The following is a 7,421-nucleotide window of genomic DNA, read 5'->3' on the forward strand; positions in this document are numbered from 1 at the left end:
CACTGTTAAAAAAAAATCGAAAATTTTACAGGAAAAGTCTGGGTATACCATTTGCCAAGACTTTCTATGGTAAAATTACCATAGTCTGTAAAATTACAGAACACTTGTAATTTACATTCCGGTAATTATCTGTAATTTTTTTCCCACTTTTTGTCTGTAAAATTTTACAGATTTTTGCTGTAAAGTATGGCATCCTCAAAAAAAACATAAAGAATATTTTTCTCGGTACTGGTGGGATTTTGTAGTTCTGCTTACAGTTCTACCCCTCATCAGCACATTACAAGATTACATACATCACAAACAATGAATATCACTTTACCTTGGTTGGAGTTGAACCCCGGACCTTCCCGTTGGAAACCCGTTACCTTATCCACTAGGCTACGAGCTACCCGCTGGAAGGGCAGCGTCAGCCACCGGTTTGCCTCTACAGCCGGCTCTGGGGCCTTTTTCGCTGGATGCAGCAGCGGATATAGGGACACAGCACGGATTTCCCGCAGCTGCCGACTTACCGTATTGTTCTCAAACCATACTTTATTTTTTTTAAACTTCATTTTGACAAGCGGGGGATAAAGGTACCAATATTTGCGCGACGCATAGTTTACAAATTCTCTAAGTGCATAATGTTTTAAACGTAGTATGAGGCTCAAACAGCAATACTTTTGCGTACCACCAAGCGACTATGGTAAACCACTACGCATCATTTTGAGCTGACAATTTGGTCTTTTTGTTACAATCACTTTCCGGTATTCTTATTTACAAGTAAATTTAAGGAAAATTACATGGAAAATACCGTAAAATTACAAGTTTGTGGTAAATTTACAGACTTTCGGTAAATTTACCAGACATTCGAAGGTAAAAGTACACTTTTTGGGTATTTTTACTATACAGTTCCTGTAAAATTACCAAAATAGTAATTTTACATGAAATGTGCAGGAAAATTACCATAGTCTGTAAAATTGCCCCACCACTTCTGTAATAAATTTACCAAAATGTCTGTAAAATCACTAATATTTTTAACAGTGTACCCTCTCGTGATTTCCTGTTAGTCTACCCTGCCCTCTCCCCTCTCCATGATTATGTCCAGTTAGCAACTACTCGTTCAAATATGTCATGACCTCCATGATACTACTCGCTGCATGTTAGCTAGTCCCGCATACTCCTCACGTTAACCATCGTATAATGAATGATTAGTAGCGTGACCTCCAGGTGGTACTATCCCCGCGATCTTCAACTTCGTGTATAGTTTTTTAGGACATGTTGCATGCCTAAAAACAGTATCGTTGTTCTTGTGAGAGTAACCGGTAATCCAGACTGAACGTCTGATTTTACTGTACGAAAACCAAGAATGTAGATGACATTGGTTGCACCGTTAGCTGCATATTCTGTTCAAAATTCCACGGTTAAGTTTAGAAACACCATGTAAAAGTGGCCCGTAGTTTTGCGTAGTGAACACCGAACAGGGCTTTCACTTTTACCTGGAGAACCGGGTAACTCGGGTACCCACCCGCCCGGGTAGGAACCAGGTCTGCGGGTAGTAGCGGGTACCCGGGTTTTTTAGTTTTCAAAATGGTTTTATTGACGTCAAATTGTTACATTTAGATTTACATGGGTTAATTGGTGTGCTGCCGCCCGTAGGCCTTACAGTATTTACTTATTTTTAACGGGTGATAGGGTATGGGGTGGAGCAATGATGAAGGGGTGATTGGATGGTGGTATAGTTAATGCTTTGATTTAGTGTCCTCTAGCTTACCAAGGCCAGGGGGAGAAAGGAGTACAGCCCCGTACGGCGACAGAACTTGGCCCGCTTGGGGGTTCCACCGACCTATAACCGGCGGCCTCCTCGCGAGGCATACGGGTATTTACAGTATGAACATGTGCGTCAGGTGTTTACAAGCATTTACAGTGGGTAGTTGGTGGGGCGCCTGGCAGGTAGGCAGCCCAGTCGGCGGTACCCGGCGGAACCGCGCCTGTAAGTTAGGCAATTTGACGTACTGGTTCCACCGGGTACCCGGGTAACCCACTGACTTTTTTTGAGTGAAGGCCCCTCGCACGACGCGCAGGCCGCAGGCCACGCCACGCAAAGCCCAACGAACGAGGCGAGTCCGGGCCGGAGGAAAGTCAATGTGTATTGTGTACTACAATTTTAAATAAACGACAATAACAATTTCTTTCATTTCGTGCTAATTTTAGTGTCCTATTATTCCTATTAATTGCATAATCTTAATGCCCTTATTCAAATTTTTCAATAACCTTTACACTCCGCCTTGTAAATAGCCCCCCCCCCCCCCAGCTTTTTGGACCTTCCTACGCGACGCGCCTGATGGTTGCTCATATATAAGTGCACATGGCATGATTGCTGATACATCAGCAATCATCAATGATCACGTTTAGTTTATTGGCTAATATTTCCTTTCAGATGGACAACATAAGAAAGTATTTTCAGATTTCTCGTGAAAAGAGCTTTCAAACGAGCTACTATGAGTTCAAGTTGACCACTACCATAACTTGGTTTACATTGACCGACATTTTGAAAAGTCGAACTAAAATTGACTATTGCTGGTGTCTGTCTGTCCGGTCTGAGCGTATGCCTGCGCTCGAGCCAAATCCTAGAGCAAATGTGCAAAGTTTGAAAGATGAATCATTAAGTGCAGTATTGTTGTTCCTGGACTATTCCTGGGGCTGCTGGGGCTGCGCCACTCCGCGCTGCTCGGGTCCTCCGGCTCGCGGCCCCCTCGCGCCAGGCGCTGCGCGTGGCGGCCACTAGGCGCTCCGGGCCCAGCCTCCCTTCCAGTCAGCGTTCACTCGCCGAGCGGAGAGGCACAGCGGAGCGGGAACCCCGTCCAGCCGCCGGCCGTGCCGTTATCGTGTCAGTGCCGTGTCCGAGTCGTGTCCGGGTGTCCGGGTCGTATCCATAGAGGACACGTGGGACATTTTCACCTCCGTGTGGTGGACTCTCTATATGGACTGAGCGACCGGTTTTCTGAAAAGGGTGCGTCTGATATCCATGTTTTTAATTAAATTCCCGCGCCCGAAAGTTAACTTTATTAAAAGAAGTACACTCTAAATGTAAGAGAACAATTTCATCCGCCGAATAACGCTTTTACACGCACCCAACGAGAGGCAAAATTGTGTCGTTATAGTAAACAGTTTAAAAATTTGTTCTCTCATCGTGGACAAATTTGTTTCCTCTTTTGTGGGCAAGACGTTCATCCCAGCGAGTGTACGTTTTAAATCCGTTGCTCGTTTCGCGACAAATTTATTTCAAAGGACGGAACAAATTGTAAGGAACATTTTGGGCCATCTTACGATACAATTTGTCTGTAAATGACACGTTTTGGTCCATAGATCTCTTCTACGGCTATATATGGAAAACCACTTTTTTGCTAGTTTAAAGCACGAGAAAAGGCTCCTTTACATTTTGAGTGTATGTGCCATTCGAACACTGTCATCCTGTGCCTGTGACCGATATTTTTGACGTTTTTGTCAATATTTTCTGCTGTTTAACAACATTTATAAGCCACTGACACCTTTTATCATCAGTAAATAATGCGAAATAATTTCTTTATTTTAGCATGTTACTTCACAGAAATATACACAATAAGCAACACATTAGTCAGTAATCATGCTGCGTAAAAACGTAGGTATTTATGTACTTAGAAATAAATAAGTTAAGAATAGTCAGAGCGAGTATGACAGAGGAGATCCGCGAGACGTAATTTTTTTTCCGCTACACCCGCACCCGCACACACGGTAAAAACAATGTCCATTTTTTTAGAAAATAGGGAAAACTTTGAGGAACTCGCTGTTTCTCATCTACTTTTCGATTTGAGACCTATTTCTACGACTTAGCAGGGGGTTGTAATTTTTTCGCATAATTTCGGCAAAAATACCCTCTAGCGCCGTAACGGTATGAGAGAGCATAACGGACAAAATTTTAGTCCGAGGGCTCTACTTTGATGAGTTACCCCTTCGGAAACCGTTAAAAAAACATTTTCAAAAATCGGCATTTTTGGGACCTGTTGTTTTTGATTTTTTAAAATTTTGCTTTTGAGCTAGAATGCTCCTTTTCGTGAACTTGATCTGCCTTTTTATGACACAATAACAACCCTACCCTGAAAATTCCAGGTCGCTAGCGCTATTCGGTCCCGAGTTATCGTGCGGACAGACAGACAGACAAATTTCTCCCGACCAGACGAAGTAATAGACTTTGCTATTGCTCAGCCAATGAAAAGCAGTACACAGCCTATCAGCGGTGGTCCAGCAGATAGAGGGTGGTGGCAAGGTCGGTTTGCGACCGTGTGTTGCCTACAGGAGCCTACGAATTGTCTTTACCTCAGCAGGTATGTATTTCTGAAGACTCCACTGGGAAGAATTTTCTCACTCGACTCGTGCATATACGCTCTGGAATTGTTGATCACACTTATTCGTCAAATTAAGAACTCTTAACGGGGAAGCCGCAATCTAATTGCGAATCTCTGAATTAAAACTCGCCCCTTTCCTTCCGCTGATTAGCCCTCACCAGTGGCGTAACTCTGCGCGGCGTCCTCTCCGTTTCGCCGTGGGTGATAAATTGATCTACACTCAGGTGCGCCTCGCCCCGCCCGTATGTGCCCCGTGCCCCACGCCCATGACAAATGCCCAAACTTCGTTTTTCTCCCCGGGAGTAACAGTTTTTCCGGACGCTGTTTCGTTTAGCGCTGCTGCGCTGTCGTGCGCTCGGGTCAGCACCGCACCGCACATTCCCCCTCTATACTTTCCCTCCAACGCTTTCCACACTGGAAACTCCGTGAAATTGCTCACTCGAAAAAAGGTTGCGGGTTCCTCTTCTGGATTACAGATAAAAGTGTGACACAGGATCTTTTGGGTAATTACGTACTGTTCCGAAAAATATAGACATTTAGTCTCAAATAACGTTTGTTCTGTAGATGGCAATCACTGTGTAGAGATGGCAACGTTTTTGTGCACATCCAGACTTAATATAAATTGGTTCCTAGAACTGGACAAGTAGTGTACCCTTTCCGCTTAAGACGGTGAGTGCGTAAATCTTTTTACAGTGCTGCCGTTACTACTTGCGTTACTACGAAACCACCCAAGTGCAGCCATTGCAAGCTATGATAGCGCCTGCTAGGTAGGCAATACCTTGCTTGCAGTGCATGCGTGTACTGCGGGCTGGCCTATCCGTAGTCTCGCAGGCGCTATGCAGGGGCAGATTGGATGAGAGGTTCAGAGCTAATATAAATCAATCCGCAACCTTCCGCTAAATCTTATGAAATTTCGCTCTTCGTAGTGTTAGGTGACCAGAAGCCGTACACTGTTAAAAACATCGTCTAATTATCACACTCCTTGTAATGACAAGTTTGTTAAAAAAACATCATCATTCGTTTTCATTGGCACGTGGCAAATTTCTTCTATTTTGCCCGTAGTGGTCCATAACAGTGATTCCTACTTTCCACCATGTTGTAACACTACAAACAAACCGTTGTAAATTTTGTTAGCAAGATGTATCGTTTCAAAACGAACAAGTTTGTGAAATTACAAAGTTTTGGTGCAGGTGGAAGTAAATAACCACTGTTTTGAAATTAAAATTCGTTTCAGAAAATTTGGTGAATGTTGTTAGATTACAACATGTGTTGTTTTTTAACAACATTTGTTGCTATCAAACTTTACATCAAATGTGTTGTAAATTTACAACATTTTTTAACAGTGAATTGTTGGTGCAGACGTTTTTAAAAAGTGTATCCAGGAGATGTGTTCTTAGGAGACATCGGGTGCCAATTTGTATTTTAAAAGTTACGAGTGATACATTGCTGACAAGTGTACATCGAGCGTAATTTAACCTGCTCCAGAAATCAACGAAACTGTTAGCCGTCTTAACAAACTTATTCTTTTTGCCCGTTCGTTCGTTCTTTCTTCAAAGAAATCCTAAACTTGTTCAATCGCTGTCGCGCTGTGTGCCGCGCTGGTCGTTAGTCCCGTTTTAGCCCGCAGCCCGCCCCCTGTGCCTTCGAGAGAAAAGTGGCAAAAATAGGACCGATATAACAGCGCGTGTGGTCGCGCGTGTGTTCGAGCGCGCGCTAGACGTTCGAGCACGCGGAGTGGTTTCCGCATCGAGGCATTTACCAGCGAGGCCCACCAGGTTTGCCATTAATTTGTTATCACGCGGGGGCTGGGGATTACGGGATGGAAGGGGGGGGGGGGGGCTCTCCTCCCGGGGTCGCGGCTCGCGCCCTGCACCCGCCCCGCAGGTGGCATGGGCACTGGAAAAACGACTACGCGACTTACTCAGTGTCATCTAGAAGTATTACATTTCACTGGTAAAACAAGTGTTTAATGTTAAATTCCAATTGGTGTTTAAGTTCAAGTGTGCATTTTCTCAACCTACTGTGGTGTTTAACTAGGTGAAACGTCAATTGGTTTTTAAACTTTAAACACTTCCGAAAAGTATAGCCGTTGCACGCCATATGGTTCCTATAGATTTGTGTGTGTCCAAGTGTGCAAAATCTAAACGTTTACAAAAGTTTTAAAATGTGCACACCACGCAAGTGTGCAACTTGAGCTAAACACCATGTAATGTTTAAAATCATAACTTAACTCTGGAAACCCAAGTGTGTACATGTATGCGTTATTTACTGAATACCTACATGTATGCAGCAAATACTGCATACATGATCATGTATGCAGCAAATAGTGTGTACATGACCATGTATGCAGCAAATACTGCATACATGGCCATGTACACACGTAGAGCTCTATGCTAAAAGCTATGTGCCGAAGTGTGTACCTGGCCATGTATGCAGTATTTGCTGCATACATGTAGGTATTCAGTAAATAACGCATACATGTACACACTTGGGTTTCCAGAGAACCACGTTAGTGTTTTTTTGCACACTTGTTTTACCAGTGTTTTGAATTTATGCACATAATTGTTTGTTTTTTTTTGTTTATTTTGAGTCAAGGCGAGTATTAGTGAGTTACTATAGCGAGTATCCGTGAGTATTGACGAGTTTTGGCGAGTGTTGCGTGAGTATGAGTATTGGCGAGTAATGGCAAGTATTTCACGAGTAATTTTCGAACAAAAAAAGTTTCGGAGTAATGGCGAGTAATGATGATTAATGGCGAGCATTGGCGATTACTGCTGAGTTCGGTACGAGTAATTTTCTTGGTGTATACACACGAGTAGCGAAGTGGTTTGGTCCCCTCCCTCAGATTATGTGGACATTGTCCCTGCGCCCCTCCTTCACTCTGATAAACCTTGATGTGGCGGCGCCACATCCGTCGCCCCCGCTAACTGTAAAGAAGTGTCAGTGCAAGCTGGGAGGGGGCGCACCCCGCCGTGCAGTCAGGTCCTGGAATCCTGAAGTTCCGACCGATTCGCCCGATTGCTTGTGGTATGGTGAGGGAAGGAGTAGGGAGGGGGGGGG

General features: G+C 44.0%; 1 protein-coding gene across 1 annotated transcript in view; it reads left to right on the forward strand.

Annotated features, from left to right (window-relative positions):
* LOC127749878 (neuronal acetylcholine receptor subunit alpha-10-like) overlaps positions 1-7,421 on the forward strand; it is a gene marked incomplete in the record, with an annotated part of 140,318 nt that overhangs the window by 1,567 nt on the left and 131,330 nt on the right.

The sequence above is a fragment of the Frankliniella occidentalis genome, unplaced genomic scaffold, assembly GCF_000697945.3.
Source record: "Frankliniella occidentalis isolate FOCC.00 unplaced genomic scaffold, Focc_3.1 Scaffold104, whole genome shotgun sequence".
In the NCBI taxonomy this organism is placed as follows: domain Eukaryota; kingdom Metazoa; phylum Arthropoda; class Insecta; order Thysanoptera; family Thripidae; genus Frankliniella; species Frankliniella occidentalis.